General features: G+C 33.3%; 1 protein-coding gene across 2 annotated transcripts in view; it reads left to right on the forward strand.

The window, feature by feature from the left end:
• Nucleotides 1-18,591, forward strand: part of LOC113394793 (uncharacterized) — a 337,088-nt gene that overhangs the window by 116,612 nt on the left and 201,885 nt on the right. The gene's annotated exons all lie outside the window — the stretch shown is intronic.

Genomic DNA, 18,591 nt, shown 5'->3' on the forward strand with positions numbered 1-18,591 from the left:
AAGTATCCCTTGTATCTTCAATGCGCTTCTAAACTGGACCACAACAATACTAATGATGTTTTTCAGTAGAAAATGTGCTAGGTGGGCAGTATCTACGGGTCTAGCACAAAACCCTATAACCAAATAAAATATTTATATTTAATATTTATCTTTGAAAACACTGTTACCATGAAATTTATGTTTAATACTTTTAATTACTCTACTTGTTGCTACTCAGGTACCACCCACTCATCATATATTCTTGCCAAGCAGCAATACTTAGTGTTGTTCTGTTCTGGTCTGATGGGTGATCCAGTGTAACTACAGGCACAAGGGACGAAACATCTTATTTAAAAATACATGTGATATATACCAAAAGTCACAATAAACAAAGGATTATTTAAATTATCAATGCGTCAAGTGATTAGTTTTCTTTGTTGTAAAATATATTAGTAATTGATGGCATTTCTGTTATAGTGTTTGTTCTGTGTTTTTTACCACACCGTTAACAAGCTAGCCATCGCTAATAGTAATGGCTGTAATTAATTAATCTAGCGGCTAATGAGGATGTAATACATCATTTTTATGGGCCCCATGTCTATGTGTTTTATGATTTATATTATAACATAATATATTTGGTTTACATATTCATTACATGATCGAATTTAATGGATCGAATTAAAATATTTAATATATTCCAAAAGTGCTTAATAAACTTAAATGGACACAGTTTTTTACAAACCTTTTGAGAAAAATCTTTACTAATATTACAAATACGAAAGTAACTCTGACTGCTAGTTTCTTTCGCCGGTTCTTCTCAGGTCAGGGTGTTCCTTTTTCCGAACCGGTGGTAGTGTTTAATTTGACCATCAATAAGAAAGTGTAATGCTTCTATGTTGATTAAAGGAATTTGAGTTTGAGCTACCTTATCACATTCAAACCATTGAACCATAAACATAAGCTACTTTTTTATAACTAACACTTGACAACCAATACCTAAAACGAGAGCTAAGCCACGGGCGACAGCTAGTATACTGTATAAAATTTAAATATATAAAAATAGTCACCCTATATACATATATTTTGTTTCTTAAAACAAGTGTATAACAGTTTAAAAAATATATGTTCCTAGTTACCCGGGGTGGACTTAGTATGAGTACAGTTTATTAACATAGAATACTTCATTATATAAAGGAATAATGAGTTTTTATATCAGCGACAAAATATTTGAATTTGATCATTAGTTCCGGAGATTTACCCCGTTACAAACAAATACATTTTAGTCCTTTATAGTATTAGTAATAGACAATGTTACGTTTGCCCGTGGCTCTGTAAATACAAACTAAGTACATACTACTCGTAAGGACAGGATCTAAGATAAGTCGCCTCTGTAATTACCATGGCGTACTAGCTGACTCACTGTGGGTGGAACCCACTTAGACAGGACTCCACATAGCCCTACCACGGGTTGCAATATTAATATCAATATTTTATAATTTAATTATTAATACTAATGACTAACAAAAACTAAGTGGCTTTGATCTCGCAATGTCAAACTTATTTACCATTGTAACATCGATCTTTAAATTCCTGTGTATAAAACTTAGGAGATAATTGAATAATAAGATATGCTTGACAGATTGTTAAATGTTTTATTCATTGGATATATGTATGTGCATTTGAGATATTCTGTATTTGAACCTGCACTCGGTGACTTGAATTTCAATTTAACCAAATGCTTTCTTAACTACATTACCGTAAGTTACATAATGTACTAAAGATATATATACATAACAATGAAATTAAAACAATTTACTACTTCATTAAATAAGGGAGAACTTGATAACTAGATATTATAATGCAATAAAAATTCCAAGATAAAAATTATGCATGTATCGTACATTAAAAATCATTGTAGGATAACATGCGCATGAGTCATGCAAAACACCTGTCACGTGTCGGGTCGTTGACCGCGTTGTGACCGTTGATGGCGCGATAAAAACACTCTTGGCGATTTGTAACAAAACATAGGATGTTGTTATGAATGTTTGCACGAAAGTACTGTAATATACTTTTTTTTTTATTTACGTCAGATTGACATATAAGGTTTGACGTGGATATAAAATGTGGACTCAGAAATAAACGGAATTACGAAAAAAATAAAATAGTCGTAGATGGAGTAGCGGGCAGTCGTCTAGTGTTATAATAAAAATAGTTACTAAAATAACTCCATTCAGAAACGATTCAATTTTAATTGCCATACAAAAACCGAACCTAATTCAAATGAAATTATAGTCAAAATCGAACAAACATCGGATAGTAATTCTTGGATTTGATTGATGCCCGGAACCGCGGGGGCAAGTAAACAGACTCATTAATTCACGTTGTCACAATCGAGAATCGAACTGGCGACATTAGCATTGTTAAACAAATATACCGAAGTGACGATAGTTTTGTAAACAGTTCAAATGTTTATAGTTTGAAGTTACCCGTTAATGGGGATTTATTCGATGGCGTTACGGCTTCGGCTGGCGACTTTTGTTCTAAGACGTTTGTTGTGAGAATTTTACCTGAACGTAAACCAAACTTGTTCTCGTTCTTTCGTAGGTATTCTTTTTTAAATTTATAGTGGAAAGCAATTAGTTTTTAAGTATTATATTCGTTTTAGAGTATTGTTATTCAGTTTGTAAGTAAGGGGTAATTAATAGGAAGGTATACAGTTTATCTCTTGGGAAACACCGTTTACACTTTAAAATTTTCAGCAGTAGAAATCAAAAACTAAGAGAGAAAAATACGTATTATATGTTGTTTTTTTAATAAGATATTATACATTATGTAATTATGCAAACTAAAAATTTTACATACAAGATCACACATTCAACATAATCGAAACACTTTAACTTGTGAGTAGAACTTTGTGCAAGTATATCGAGGTAGGTACTACCAACTCATCAGATATTCTACCGCCAAGCAGCAATACTTAGTTTCGTTGTTTTTCGGTTTAAAGGGTGAGTCAGTGTAAAACAGGCACAAGACATATAAAAACTTAGTTCCAAGATTGGTGGCATTGGCTATTTAAGAAATAGTCAATATTGCTGACAGTGCTAAGTCTATAGACGGTGGTGACCACGTACCGTCAGATCTATTTGATCGTCCGCCTACCAACACAAAAACGAGTGTATGCAAATTTCATGAAGATCGGTTTTCATGACAGTTGGCATTTAAAATATTACTCGTAATAAATTTTCCGAATAAACTTGAAGTAGGTAGTCAGTACCTTCACGTCTACACTAAATACTAATGTTATAAATACGAAAGTAACTCTGTCTGTTACCTCTTAAATCGCTGAACCGATTTAGATTACATTTAATATGAAGATAGTTCGAGTTCCGGGAACATAGGCTACTTTTTTTAAATTCACCCGTCGAGTAGTTAAAATGGCAGTGACGGTTTGGTGTGCTATTGGTAAGGTTTTTTAATTCACGGGTACAATTGCAGGTTTAGCTAGTATATCAATAAGCAGTTCGTATCTAAAGAAAATCGCTTCGTAATGGATTATAATAGCAAAGTCATCGTCGTTATTGGAGGTTCCTAGCTCTTAATCTAAAGATACATTAATAATGTATGACGTACTTTGTACGTGTGTGTATTTCATATATTGGCATATTGTTAGAGCCCAGATGTTACAGTGATTAGAAAACGTAAACATTAACAGTTTCAGGATCTAACCTGGGCAAGCACCACTGAACTTTAATGTATTTAAGATAGCACAGCTTACTTTTATTGCAGTAATGAAATCTACTCATCAGCAGCACTGTTATGGGTTGTTATTTAAATCTATATATATATAGATTTAAAGAAAAATATTTAAAGATAAATATAATGTATATATACTTATAATACTAATATTATGGGAGCCGAGATGGCCCAGTGGTTAGAACGCATACATCTTAACAAATGATTGCGGGTTCAAACCCAGACAAGCACCCCTGAACTTTCATATGCTGAATTTGTGTTTCTAATTCATCTCGTGCTCGGCGGTGAAGGAAAACAGCGAATGTGTCTAATTTCAACAGATTTCTGCCACATGTGTATCCACCAACCCGCATTGGAGCAGTATGGTGGAATATGCTCCTAACCTTCCGTCCTCGAAAAGGGAGAGGAGGCCTTAGTCCAGCAGTGGGAAATTTACGGGCTGTTAATGTATGTATGTAGAGCTTCATTCCGTCAGGGTTTATCACACGATTATTGTCAATGTATTCTTGTTTATAAAGGTATGTGTTCGTATGCAAATAGATGTTGTGAACTGGAAATAAATGGGTTTTAATGTTTTTTTCAATATCGATCTAGTTTTAACACCGACCGGGCAGTCTTAGTCCAGCAGTGGGAAATTTACGGGCTGTTTATTTATTATTATATTATTATTATAAATGTGAAAGTATTTTTCTCTGCTGTCACTGAACCGAATTTGATGATGTTTGGTTTAAAGCCAGCTTGAACCCCAAGCCTTACTGTACGTAAAGCCTAAAATATAGCACGTAGATGAAAACTAGTCATTAATATTTGTAACACTTCACAAAAATTGTGATGTTCAATGATTAATATCTTAATCATAATTTTTTATAACATATTTATTCATGTAAATATACAAACATATGAATAGTTTTTTTTTAAATATAATAATAGCTTAAAAACCATCCGAATTAGATTTACGATCAGTAGGGCTGTCCTGTAACAAGAAACTCGGATCTCATATCAGAACATGATTATGAAATGTCAGAATGTGATATGGTTGCTATAATAATTATAAAATATATGGGATCAAATGGATTTCACGAGTGAGATACGAAGTGAAATCTTACAGAATCTCACTGCAGTGCCTAAAAATAAAACGAGTTAATAAAAAAATGTATGACACTACTGTCCTACTTTGTATTTCTATTATTTAAACGAAAAAACCAACTCGTTGAAAACAATGAATGTGGAGGTTAGACGAGTGTGAATATTGAGAGGGGCAGTCGCAACAAGCGTCATATCCTCAATACATTGTATGTTAATACCACTAGCTCTAGAGGTCAAGGTCTTGGATTCAGTGCCATTGACTTTAAATTCAAACTACCATTCATAGATTTTCTATTTATTTCGTTGTAATTAATTCAATTCGAATAAAAATGTATTACTAATTAATTTATTTTTCGAATAATTAATGAATCATCTTATAAAGTCCGTGTTTGCCCAGTGGCTAAAATACGTCAATAATATTAACGTATATTGTAGGTTCAAATCCAGGCAATCATCAATGAGTTTACCCATAAATGAGAGAACATGTTCAAGGATTAAAATTTTGCACATACGTTGCTTCGACCAACCTATTTTGAAGAAGAGTGATAGAATAAGCTACGAACCTAAAAAAAAAGCAACCGAGCAGTAATATAATTACAAGCTGCTGCTCACTAAATTAAAATAACAGTCGATTATGATACGTTTCGCCGGTAAATTATTATTAACAGAACGTAAAACATTTTAGACAATTTAGCTAATCATACTTGTGTTAAAATGTAGTAAAATTTTAGATTAATTCGGTCACTACGTTCGTGCACCGCATCTCAATGGTACAATTGACTTTAGTGATCGTCATTCAAATATACGAAATGATCACTCACTTAAGTCACCTTAACCTAGAAACACTAATTTAAAGCACATTAGCCTCATTTCAACATAAAAAATGTATAATTTTGAAATAAGTATCTATTCTTTCTTTTCTTATTTCAAAACGCAACGAAAACTCTTGATCTTTAAAAGTAGAAGTCCGCTCGGAATAGGTTTTACGCGGATCGACCGTGTGCTGATGGCATCATACAGCTTACGTCAGCCCTCATTTCTGTGAATGCAATGGCATCTTATTAATCAAAATCAGTAAGTGTTTAGATTCTGGGTGACATGACACTAATGGTATACGCACGATCCTTATTGAATACGCCTTAATAGAGGCTATACGTAATTTCGAACAATTACATTAATTGCAGATTTTGAAATACGGATTACAATGTCAACAATTTTATTTATTATATAAAAAAGTTTAATATTCAATGATTAGAATACTTATGAGTTTCGTAATATTTGGTCACGGGCCCAAATCCAAGGAAACACCGCTTGATATCGTAATGACCGACTACCGAACTACGAAGGTTCCTTTCCCCTCATTAACCGATGGGACGGCAACCCGACACGACTTGCAAGACCTCAAGCGCAGGACCATCGCCTTCACGTGCTTCGATAGAAAAATTCAATAACATTTTATCGCCCCGGCTTGGGGTTTGATTCCCGAGATATTCGGCCATATATCTAGCCACTAAACCAATGAGGTAATCAATATAGATACAGATACAGATGCTATAAAATCATAACCCATGTAACCGACGAATCATCCTGTATAAACCAAACACGTGCATAAACAATTGTAAACCAATATGATTTTCCACACATGTTCTTTATAACGAGACAATAACGACCGCGACCTGACATTTGCTTCGTATTACCGTAATCGAACATCGTGACAAACAAACCGAACAACGAAAAACAATCCGATTATATCACGACATGTCATACACACATACATTCTATTGAAGTGATTTATTATATCGAAGACTTGATGAAATTAATGACGACTATATAAGTAACTGTGAGCCGAGATGGCCCAGTGGTTAGAACGCGTGCATCTTAACCGATGATTTCGGAATCAAAACCAGACAAGCACCTTATAAATTCCAAATATCACCCGCACCACCTAGACGTCCGAAAATCCACAACCGCGCGATTTTTAAGACATTTTCTGCCTCGCACAACCACTCTGTGGAACCAGCTTTCGCCGACGGTTTTTCCGAACCGATACGACTTGGGAACCTTCAAGAAAAGAGCGTACTCTTACCTAAAAGGCCGGCAACGCACCTGCAAGCCCCCCGGTGTTGCAGATGTCCATGGGCGGTGGTAGTCACTTTCCATCAGGTGAGCCTCCTGCTCGTTTGCCACCTATGAAATAAAATAAAAAAAAACCACTGAATTTTCATGTGCTTAATTTGTGTTTATAATTCATCTCGTGCTCGGCGGTAAAAGAAAACATCGTGAGGAAACCTGCATGTGTCTAAATTCAACGAAATTCTGCCACATGTGTATTCCACCAAACCGCATTGAAGCAGCGTGGTGAAATATGCTCCAAAACCTTCTCCTCAAAGGGAGAGGAGGCCTTAGCCCAGCAGTGGGAAATTTAGAAGCTGTTAATATAATGTTATAAGTAATTTATTATATGAAAAGGCGAGTTTATTTCTTTATTACAAAAAAATAATAAACCGATTGATATAACGTTATCATAGCCGATAGATTCAAAACTATTATTAAAAAAGCATTTCCACCATTTTGACGACAGAGTATTTGAATAGAGTACAATTAAATTTTATATAAAAAATACTTAGTCCATAAATCATTATTATAATCTTGTATTGAGTAATATGCCAAGTCAAATGACTACGGAATATTTCAAAAAGATCTACATTGTGAAGATGTATTTATTGTTGTCAACAATAAAAACATCCCGAAGGGAGTCTAATATGTTTGTTAGAGTCAAGAGGCCACTAGTTAGAGATTTAATTGTTATTAAATAAATTAACATTTTTTTAACCTCAATTAGTTGCATAACTCGTAAGTTTAAGCAGACGTACATAAATATAAGATTAATCAATCGTAGCAAGACAAAGTTACACAACAAACATTGCATCTCTAAGTGCATACACCAAAACTGACCTATGATTTAACCTAAAGTACATATTAATTACAGTTACAGTACCCAACTACATGTACCTTACTTTACCTTTGACAAAGTTTCGTAATCTCAATATATTAAAAACTATATATAACTATATACATATAATACTTAGATTATATCGAAATCAATCAAGCCAATTTTATTATCTTGGTGTGCGTGACTGCGAAACTCGACACTCGCTAAACGTCATACTAGTTAAGCACACTCGGTGCTCGTACTTAATGGCCAACTGTTGGCTACTATTTTTCGACAAATAAACAGCTTTGACAACCTATCTAGACGTATAAATAAATAAATTTGATATGATTGTAACCTTTCTATTCGAATATAAAAAAAAAATAAACAATTTATACGCGTCCAACGTACCGATATAATACGATAAAATTGTGTGTGTCAGCGTGGCTCTAACCGTTCGAACAAATGTGATGTATTTCCTTATTTCCACGTTACATTGTCAGCGGGTCAAGTTAATGTGATATTGTTAAGGTTGTCGTGAACTGTTTATATTGACCAAATATATACATTTATTAATATTCCGAGTGGTTGTTCAGTATTCCGATTTATATTATTCTAATTTTAAATGATCTGTGTAACCTACTGTTAGGTTTCGTCTGCTCTTTACTATTATTGTTTTAGTTTAAGTTATTTGTGTGTTATGTTGATGATCATAAAATAAATAAATTTTCGTAGATATATAAATCAACTTTGAATTTTAATTGGTATTCAAAAGAAAGTAAATAAATAAGAAAGAAAACTAAAAAAAATATAAGATTAATCTAGTAAATAAGTTCAATTGAATTAATCTAGTTCTAGTCTAATTTCAAATTCAAAGGAGTTACTTTAACGATCGTGACGCTAGCAATTTTTCGGTTATCAATGTTATAACATTTATTTCTACTGTGCAATTATTAACTCATAAAACAATAATTTAGAAAATAAAATATATTCAAACATTTATTTTCTTCGAAAGATTGGTAATTAAGGTGCCTGTTCTTTGTGTCTATAATTCCAAAATTTAAAAGCATGTCAAAATATTCATAAATGTCTGAATGTACATCCTGAAATAACAACACTCTCTAAACAAGGTTTCTTCGCTTATTAAAAAAAAAAAGTTCTATGATTTATTTAGTTCGAAAATATGAGCACATTTGGCAACCCTGGCTCCGGCGATTTGATATTTTTTCCTCGTTAAACCCCAATTTACGAGTTAACCCACCGAATATCCAGTCTACGAATGTTTTTTTTTTTGTGAAAATTCCCACCTCGAATTTTCTTTGCTGACTCTTACGGGACGTTATATTTAATAGAGTTGAGTTGAAGGTAACTTTGATTTTGTTTTATGAATCAAATCATACTTTAGCTAAGGATTTGTAATTGTAAAACTAACTGATATTATGAATATGAAAGTTAATTTATTTGTCCGTTACGATTTTCACGTTTGACTTATAAACCGATCATTATAAAATGTTGCATACACGTTTTCTGGGGCTTCTCAAAAGACGTAAGCTACCTGACCCTTTGCCCCCTCATATGTGAGCAAAGACGCAAGCTAAAACTAGAACATCGACGTTATCCTTTCGATATCGAAACAATTGTTACATTTAGGAAAGATTGATGTTTGCTGCTATTAATTAAAAGATAATAATCTAATATCTTTATAATAATAATAATAACGAGATGAAATATAAAACACATTCACCCTCACTTTATTAAAATATATAATTAGTTAAGATATAAATATAATTTTCCAAAACTGATAGCATCGGGAACCTACATCTCAGCACACTTAACAATCAATAATTACGTAAAATACTCAAATAATCAATTATACCCAAACTGAGAATAAACAACGTCTTACTTAGTGTAATTAGTAATAAGTTAAGTTTTATTTATTCAGTACATATTAGAATACGACTATTTGTTTATTAAATAATGTCAGGGCTGTCCACTCCGTTACCTGCGCGTGAGTCGATCGCATGATAACAGAGCGTGTGAACTCTTGCGTAAAAACTATAGTGTTTTAAATGAATGATTGCTTATTTATTATTTGATTGATTTATTAGTTGATTTATAGGTATACATATATTTTTTTATTGAATAATTACATTTTTTTCTTTGACTCGGCGTAATTGTAACCTGTTTAAAATTTGATTATAATCTTCAACATATTAGAATTTATTTTACTGCAGCGAATTCAAGGTTTAAAATTGCGACTACTAAAATAAGAGAACAGTATCCTAAGAACCTTATAATGTAGCTAATATTATTATGAAAACAGTTACAGACGTAAATGAGTACTTAATAAGTACTAATTTAAATCCTACTTTGTTATACTAATTATATACTGAAATCTAATTGGAACAATAAAAGTACAGCGACCGTCTCGGTCACAGTTTGCACAGTACCCCTAGTACGACTTGCAATATGAAGTAAGTAAGTATTTAAGTATGAAATTGCATTTGGTAGTATGAGTTCATCATTATACGTTAACGTTCTCACCATGACATCTCACGTGACGAGCTCGAAAAAGACAACGTCACACATTATATTTTCATCTCACTAGCACATGCAAAAAAACTGAGACAACTATATAATTTATTTGTACACACATACAAAACTCAGGTTAAAGCCAGCCACCAAGCTGCTTTACAGCAATGAACATTCTAAGGAAATATTTTTTTTGTGTCCAAATTATAAGCATGCATGGAAACTTAATACTTTCCTGGATTTAAACCCGCATGTTTACTTAACCCTGTATCTTCTATACTATTAACCACCTGTATATATCTTTGTCTTATTGAGCAAGGAAACGCCACATCAATAACGTTATTAATAGTGTTCAATTGTACAGAAGCACTTAAAAATAAATAAAAAAGAGTATGCTGTGTTTGACATGAAGTTAATTGCGAGTCGTTTAATATATTACTTTTACCGCACAGCTTCGTAAAGGTTCCGTATTTATGGCTCCAACTAATTTACTTGCCACCTGGTCTTATGTCTAAGCCCAACATACGACCAGTAAACTTAACTAGGCTTTCTGATTTTAACCACAATATAAACGCTGTTTTGTTTTTTAATTTGGTGTTTAATTTGTCGTCGTTTTATAAATATTACGTATACATGTAAGTGTGGTAAATGAGACTTAGAGTACTGTACTGTATGGTCACTTGGTGGTAGGGTTTCGTGCAAGCAAGCAAAGCAACAATACTTAGTATTATTGGGTTCCGGTTTGAAGGGTGAGTGAGCCAGTGCAACTACAAGGACAAGGGACAAAACATTTTAGCCCCAAAGGTTGGTGGCGCATGGGCGATGTATATTCAATAATTATTTACAAATATTAAATTGTATAATGTATACATGCGTCTACGAATATTCATCATATGACTTGTTTTAAAATTACCGAAAATAGTACTTAATATCATAGCAGTAAGAGTGATATTAATTATATTATACATCCTAAATGATATGGAGATTTCTTATTACCGCAAAGGTCTCTCGCAGCCTGAAGCATTCATGGCGTAAGAACCAAAGTGAAAGTACAAAAGACTGAACGATGATTAAAGAAGTTAATTAGAACTTCATCTTCTCAATTATAATATTAACGACTTAATGATAATGAAAATAATGATTACAGTTTTGTAATCATTATTAACCTATCGGTAATTATGATACAAAAGCTCCTGAATACATTAATCATAGAGTCATACTACCTTAGACAGTATGGTATTGGTACTGTGGTCAAACACGTGAAGCTTAAGCGAATAGTGCGGGTTTAAAGCCATGAATTTACAAGCTAATAATAAGTTCAGTTTGTGTTTATAATTCATTTTATGCTCGGCGGTAGAAAACATTGTGAGGAAACCTGCATGTCTCTGAGAATTCGCCACTTGTATATCCGCCAATCCAAAATGGAGCAACGTGTTTGAATAAGCTCCAAATCACCACAGCCCAGTATTGGACTCAAAATATAGTGTAAAAGTGGTTTACATTCTACAAACCCAGAGTCTATGTGTATATACGAAGATAACTACTTCCCATACGGGCTGGTAGAGAATTTGTTTTCTAATATAATTTCCGTATTATGATGTGAACCCAGAACACTCCATTCTTTAAAGAAAGTTTCTAAAATATAAAACATATTACCTATTCTTAAGATAAGTATTATGTGAGTTTAATAGTTTTTGAGTGATAAACAACAAATAAAATTCAAACCTATAACATATGTACAATTTTAAAAGTAAGTTTTTTTTATCACGGCACCTATAAATATATTAGAGGGACATGATTCAAACATTTCATGGACCTTAAAAGAAGTGTCCCATAGGACAGCTCCTTAGCTTTTCGTATCAAATAAAAAATAAACACCCTAAACTCATCGTGGTAAAGTTCAAATTCGCAAATACATAATTTCAAAGCCTCTATACTCCTTAATAGAGGCAACCCTATATTTTATTCATAAACACTTAGTTTTTATTTGAATAAAGAATTGTTACACGGAGACTTATTCGGATTATTCTAGATAATATTGTTTTGCTTTAAATTAAATGAATTAATTTAATTAAAATTTTAAAAATATAATTTAGTTTCGATGCTAATTATTGTGGATGTCGGCATAAACTTTAAACACAAAGTATAACGTTTAACGAGACGTATCTTTTGAAAGTGACATCCACTTTCGGATACTTTATGAAATTCGTTCGTTTCCGCTAACACAACGCGTAATGATTTGCGTTCAAATTTCCATTTCCCAACAGACGTACTTGTTACCTATTTGAGTAAATCTGACAAGTGGAGGCGAGTCCTTAGCTAAAGCATCGTTAGTATGAATACCGCGTGGTCAGTTTAGATCATTCCGATTATTTTGCATTCTGCATACTTGTCAATATATATTTTAAACGAGTAGCTTTTCCTCTCATATATATGAAGGCTCTATAAGTGTATAATTCAATTCATTTGGGGTCTACGCTAATTTGTTTTCATCCATGCACATTTAGTCTTATGATCATCCGATTCATTTTTTTTTTTCGGTTATCTATCACTTCACCAATACGCTATCACCCTTGTAAGGATGGTATGTCCCTTTTGCCTGTAACTACACTCGCTTTTAAAACTGGAACACAACATTACCTCTATTAAGTTTTGCTGTTTGGGGGTAGAATATGTGCCTGGTATGGTCCGTAAAAGCCTGTGCATGCTACGGTAATTGATTGATGATTTTTTGTCACAGCACCTACAACATTACAAAGTGCTAGAAATTATCAACCTGACTTTAATCATGGACTCAAATTTGTCGATCTGACTTTTATACTTAGTATGTGGTATGCAAGGGATTTTGGTGGCTATTCGCAAAACTGTCACGTATGACTCTGGTACGTGACGCAACGCTGCGGGGAGCCTTGAAAACGGACAAATTAGAGCCAATTTTTCTTGGCTAACTGACAGACTAATACGCCTTTTTTAAATGGTGGAACACAGTTTAAAATTTCAATGAATTCGTTCGATTTATCAGCATATGTATGGAGTTGAAATGGCTGTATATGGCTGACTTTGTATGTATCGTTGCAATTTTACAAAAATAAAAATATAAATAGCTAATATTAGAAAATAAAAAAAAATGTACATTCTCGTAATCTTTAACGAGCAGAAATCGTCACGTAACGAAAAAGCTTTCTGCAGGCGACTTCCTTTATTTTCATCTTTTCCTTTTTCTATTACCAATGGTTTTAAACTTATCTTTTGTTATTATTTAAATTCACACGCGATTTTAATTCTTTACTGTTGTTAAATATTTCTTATATACAGCGGAAACAACTACGTTCCAACTGTATGTTACATCTTTGGTTTATTTCTTATTCACGCAACAACATTCAATACCTAACTTTCGTTACGTAAAGAGAAAATATATTAAATTCATTCATATATTGATAAAAGCACCATTCTCAAGTGCTTCGTGTAAGTACAGGTGACATTACCGAGGCACAATACACTTCACGGTCGCTAAGCACGTTTCTTTTGATGTTTATTATAAATTCACCTGTCTAACGATACACGCGGATATACCCATACTGAGTTTTCCTTGAGGATTTATGATTCTTGACGGTCAGAAATTTGACTTTTAACCGAGCTACTCGCTCGAGTGTAACTTCGCGTTTACTTAGCAGTTTCTAAGCGCGTGCAAAAGAAAGTAAAATGAACTTGGATAAAGTTAAAGTGTGGCTCGTTAAATCGTTTATCTTAATTGGACTGCGCAGTTTTTGTACGTACAGTTTAACTAGTTAAATCATTACAATGATAGATAGTTTATTTTTATTAACATAGTTATGTTGTATCTAATCTTGCAAGTGTTTGATATTATAGACAACTTTATTCGACTTTATTTCCAATTTTAAAAATGAAGTAATCAGTTACTCCCACTAAGGAGCAGAACAGTTTCGATAATATGTATTAAATATAAAATCCTAATGTGTCTTAGAAACAAGTGTGATCAATAAAAATGTTAAAATGAATTAACGACGAAATAATAGAGCAGAGGCGCTTGTTACATATTTTTCCGCTCATTAAAAACACCCTTAGGGAACAAATTTACTCCCAAGATTATGATGTTGTAATCTACAAAGATGACATTAGACTATATTTTCACCAGGTTCTGGCAATCATTAAAAAGTTTATAGGTCATTCGAATGGTAGACGCGTTTATTTACGATTTTTCGTCCGTATGTTTTATTTGCTATGGGAGTAGGTGAAAAGTCGGCAATGTCGGCATTCGGTTGGCTTAACACAGGTTAGATTGAGTTTTATGAAAGGTCGATACCCTTTGTAAGGGATCATAAAACATTCATATTACTTTAAACCAGGGGGGTTTAAAGTCCAAACGACGATTTAGGAAAATAAATAATTAATGTTAAAAAAATGTTGAGAAGCAATCATAATTTATAGATACCTATGTAATATAATATATGTATATATTAATATGAAACGTGTTTGGTACTCTGGGTACGCTACAGATATTTTTTTTGGCCAAAGAGAGTTGTCAGATCTATTTATAATCTTGGAATTTCAGACTCCTTTCGGAATGTTCTTAACAAAGTTTAAATACATACAGTTACGTCACAATATATTTACAACAATTTTATATTGACTCTAAATGTTTAACTTTATATTTCTCGTGACGGCCGAATCTTGTTAATAAGCACACGTAATGATAAACGAGGTTCAAATATTTCTAACCTACAACATTCATTTGAACTGTGTTCTTTTCTAAAGAATATCAGTGTTAAATTCAATGGAACCACCATTGTGAAGAGAATCTTTACTGTACCTGCTGTTACAGCTACAATTTCCGTGTGCGAATGCGGTCACGGAGTATGATCGCCTCGTTTGTGACGAGACGAGCTTTAATTGAATGCAAAATATATAATTTTATCTTTAGATATATATTTTTAAAAGGACCTAATTTATGAAATTAACTTTATCAAGACTATTGTTTTTATTTGAAGCGCGCAAAACTGCGAAGCATAGCTACTGATTAAATAACATCTTGTGATGAATCTTCTCGTATAAGTTTGATGTATATTATCATTTTTAATATTTAAATATATAAAGGACCAGAAGTATGAAATTAACGCTTATCAGACAATTGCTTCGATTACAAGCGCGCGAAACTGCGAAGCGCAACTATTTCTATAGTAATGCTATACAATAAACCTTCTAAACGTGCTGCAACGTTTAGTATAAGTTTCTTTAGTTAGACGCTAAGAAAACTCCTCTTGTATTAGTAAATATAGATAGCTATGAATAATATTAATATCCGTCGATACAAAAGAAACAAGAAATATGTCCCGAAGGAAACATTAAATAGAAATCTATACATAAATTCCTGTGTCATTCCGTAATGGACGGACAATCAGATAAACGATGGTCGATGTGAAACTCGCTGTATCGTGACCCCGATATAAACGGGACTTTATGGACATATAAATATATATACGCTGTTACAGGAATCTGCTACTACATCATATGTTATAAAAATCAAATCAAACATATTACTCTTTCTAGGGTTCCGTACCCGAAGTGTAAAACGTACCCTATTACTAAGATTCCGCTGTCCGTCCGTCCGTCCTTCTGTACGTCTGTCACCAGGCTATATCTCACGAACCGTGATAGTTAGACGATGTATTTCTGTTGCCTTATAACAACAAATACTTAAAAGAAGAATAAAATAAATATTTAAGGGGTTTTACAACACTCATGATTTTATGCCGTTTTTATAGATAATGGTACGGAACTATGCGTGCGCGAGTCTACTCGCACTTAGCCGGTATTATTTTATTAAAACCATAGGCGGCCGTCAAATGGGACAGCTGATGGTTTTAGACATTTTCGCTATAAGAAATATTAACCATTCCTTACATCGCCAATGTCCTGCCAGCCTTGGAAGGTAAGATGTTATGTCCCTTGTGTCTTTAATTCACCGGCTCACTCACCATTCGAACTGAAATACGATGAGTGAGTGGTATCTGCTTCCATAAGTACCCTTACACGAATCCCTACCACCAGGACTTTATTGTACACGACATTTAAAACACAAAATACTCACATACATGAGCGGTATAGTCGCTAATTTGTTCTCGTAGAAAAATAAAAGTAAACAGTCTCGCTTATTGAATTAATAAAATTCATATTCGTATATAAATTATCTATCTCGGGAAAATATATACGTCTAAAAAATATGGGTCCTTGTAGGACACTTTTACTAATTACATCGCCTTTGACCGTTCGATTTTCAACTTTGAACGTACTACGTAGAGTATAAATTTCAATAACATTATCCAGACGAAGTTCTGTTTTCTATCTATTATCTTGCTTTTAACTTAGCTGTATACAAAGCAATTTGAACTCTGGTCTCGTCTGTTAAAACATAAATTAGAGTCAAGGTCCTAACAAGGGACACATGACATCCACTACATCAAAATCGAGTGTTCCATTTTCAAATTAATTCCGAACCGTTTTCTAATTGGCGCGACGTGACTCGTCTGTGTTCGGATCTAATCATCGTGTTTGAGTTTCGTGTGTAATTTCTGTTTAGTGCTTTGTGATTCCCGCTTTGTGTGGTCGTGGTTTTTTTATAAAATAACTATACACAAATTTCACTAATTAAAATAACATCAGACAGTGAAATGGAAAAGAGGCTTAAGCGCCAATATGGTACGTATTGAGAAATGAGGTTTAAAATCGTTACATTAAATCTTAAAATCAAAAAATACCATTTTGGCCTTTAGTTTACTTCATTACCACTGACGGTATGTATGGTATATGAACAGAAACTACACGACATTTACGATTATTTCACTGAGGTAAATAATCTATATTCTACAAGAATGTGAAATTCACGCTGTCTCGTTAATATTATAAACTTAAAGCCGGCGAAACTTTGAAGCGAAGATACTTATGTAATAATATTTAGTAGTTAAACCTTCTCCGAAACGCGACGCATCTTCAGGTATCTTGCACGTGTTGTTTTAGTTATCTTTCAGTCGGGCATCATAAAAACCATCTCATTCATTGGGATCTACATACAAATCCCAACAAATTCGATGGCTTGATCGTGGAAGAGCAACAGACAGACAGAGTTACTTTCGCATTTATAATATTAATATAGAAGGTAACTATTATACTTATGTATAGAATAGATGTAATTGTTTCCATTGATTGATGAATTCGAAGTTTAAAAATATCTTTTATCGTAATCTGATCAGCTTAAAGATGGTCTTAACGGTGAACCGTACCTTCGGAGATCGTGAGTTCGATTTTAGGTATATGTAACGTTTAAAGTCTTAATGTCGTGACGTTGTCTCACCGGTTCACCTTTAAATGTTCGCAAAGGTCAGAAGGCAATCGCTCTATGTAAATTAACTGTCATATGGGTTTAGAGTTACAAGATCATTTTAAAATATATACAATAAGTAAATCTTTTGTAAAATATACCCGGTTTAACGTTTATAGGTTTTTTTTTTGTAATATATTTATGAAGGCAGAGGACAAACGTACAACCCAATGGTGGTGTACTTGTGCCTATTCACACCATAAGTAATATAAACCGTCAATATCCCACTAAACATAGAATGAAAAATTTTCAGTACTCACCCAATGTACACCAAAGTTACCGGTTCTCCAAAATCGTACTCTGGTTATTCTGACCATGATTCATGACCAGTTCTGGAATTAAGGAATCTGTGGCAACAGTCCCGGGACCCAACAAAATAATATATATATAATTCCACAAGATAATATTTTTTTGTTTTTTTTTTTTATGAGGGGAAAAGAAAATAGCTATCTGTAAATGAATTGTTGAAAAATCGGACTGTCAGAAATTGTTCAAATTAATTTGTTTGTCGTCCCAAGGACTCTAGATCACTAAAATGACCTGTACTTTACCACTGTTTCCTGCCGTTCATTGCTCCCTTGCATTAAAGTATCAAGTCCAAAAATTCCGATCAAATAAGTGTACTCTCGTCAGTAGCTGAACGCTGCGATCATTACGAAAGCCTCATTAGACCGTGGATCGAGTTTCGCAAAGGCTTTCATTAGAACCGACCGCCATTTTCTAGAGCCAATGAAATTTCTCTAGGCACGTGGTTCCGATGTATCGGCTTTGTTCATGTTGAGAAATTGTTTTATTGCTGCTCCTTTAAGCTTTAAAATTCTTTGAAACAAGGTTGTTATCAAAAAGTTCGTATTTAACGAGCAACTGCAACTTACCAAACATAGATACGTAATTATTTGAACAGATATGA

The sequence above is a fragment of the Vanessa tameamea genome, chromosome 17, assembly GCF_037043105.1.
Source record: "Vanessa tameamea isolate UH-Manoa-2023 chromosome 17, ilVanTame1 primary haplotype, whole genome shotgun sequence".
NCBI classification, from domain to species: Eukaryota; Metazoa; Arthropoda; class Insecta; order Lepidoptera; family Nymphalidae; genus Vanessa; species Vanessa tameamea.